Here is a 1,630-nt window from a genome sequence, read left to right as displayed (position 1 = left end):
CCACAGGGGGTAAGTAAAACTAAGCACATTAACCATAGAAACAAGACTTTCAAAATGAAACAGGAAATAGAGACAGACATGAACTGGGACATGAAAGCTTGACAAAAGAAACAGAGGGAGCGAGAGAGGAAGAGGGACACAAGGGGACCTACATAGAATAGGAAGCATAGAAAAAACATAAACCAGAGCAAACCGAACAAAGACAAACTAATAATGATACTAGAACTTAACATTGTGTCATAAGTAATACAAAATAGAAAATAGAAAATAACTCAACTATACCCTTACTTAAGAATAGCACATGACTTTAACATAATGTTAACATAAAAAATCAACAATACAAAATAATACAAAATGCTGGGTCACAGACCCACCCCTGAACGGTGGTAAAATATAACACCTGATTATTTTCTAGTTTTTTACATTTTTTAAAAAGCCAGAAGACAGATATATAGGACCTGGTCACCATTACCTAAAGGGTAGACAATTATACTTCAAGTAGCATACACAAACAACAGTTAGTTTTGTATTTGACTAATACCTGGTCAAACTTACATCACTGTGTTGCAGCAAAAAGATTAATCAGGTGTGTCCCTGATTATTGCCTAATTGTGTTTACCCTTGTTAAGATGAGAATGTTTTCTAAGAGTTACTATTTCCCAACAATTACGCAAATGAGGTTAAATCATCACTTGCAACTGTGTATAAAAAGCTCCACTCTCAGTACAGCATTACCACAATCATCCACATCTCCGAGACAGTCTGCTAAAGTTGTGAAGACCTGACGGTAACATTTCTCATCAATCTCTTATTGCTTCTGTGTTTTCTGTATAATGTTGATTGGATAGTGATTTTGCAGATGGTTTGGACCACATCTCATCAGAATTATTGTCAACAGGTGAAATAACTGAAACCATGATCAAGATTGTGTTTCTGCTTGGATGCCTGCTGAGCCTTGCTCTGGCAAATCCTGTAAGTGTAATATGACTGTAGAATGATATATATTGCACTGTGTGTGTAACTGTGTAACCAGAGACTGTATCAGTGCTCCTATCCTGTCATATCCAAACAACACATTTGCATGTTTGCTTTTAAACAGAATGACTCAGCACACGAGCGCGATGCACGTTCTTCATCTGGGGAGGGGGTGAGTCTCATGTTTGTCTTTCTAGGTTTGAACATTAGACACACTGGACTCTCTGATATTTACATATCTCAAAGAAGTTATTCACCAGAGAATGCATTACCACATGTAATAATATATATTACTGATTTTCTTGCAGAGTTTTGGGACCCTAAATCGTCTTACCCTGCTACTACCTCTTCTACAGAATCCAACACTTCTGCAGAATTCAACGCTCCTTGCTTTGCTTCTTGCTGCTATACGATAAGCTGCTCCTTAACCAACAGCTACAACTGCCACAAAGGATGAATTGAAAACGAACAAACAATGAATAAAAACTTTTGTTAAATTGCACTGGGATTTTTTTATTTATTTACAGGATTATTGAAAATCCCCGCTTATTTCTGAGTGACTGGGTGTTACAAAGAGTTTAAAAAACCCAGATTATTCTAGTCAATATAAACAACATCTCCTTGTTCATGCAGTTTCTCCCAAATCAACCAAATA

General features: G+C 36.6%; 1 long non-coding RNA gene across 1 annotated transcript; it reads left to right on the top strand.

Annotated features, from left to right (window-relative positions):
• Nucleotides 1–926: 926 nt before the first annotated feature.
• Nucleotides 927–1,401, top strand: LOC120440495. The gene is made up of 3 exons (XR_005613287.1): nucleotides 927–972; nucleotides 1,100–1,147; nucleotides 1,284–1,401. It is a non-coding gene; the product is annotated as an uncharacterized LOC120440495 (long non-coding RNA).
• Nucleotides 1,402–1,630: the final 229 nt, after the last annotated feature.

This window comes from Oreochromis aureus, linkage group 6 (genome assembly GCF_013358895.1).
Source record: "Oreochromis aureus strain Israel breed Guangdong linkage group 6, ZZ_aureus, whole genome shotgun sequence".
NCBI lineage: Eukaryota > Metazoa > Chordata > Actinopteri > Cichliformes > Cichlidae > Oreochromis > Oreochromis aureus.
The sequence above is the reverse complement of the archived record's forward strand: the minus strand, read 5'-3'. Positions and strand labels throughout refer to the sequence as shown.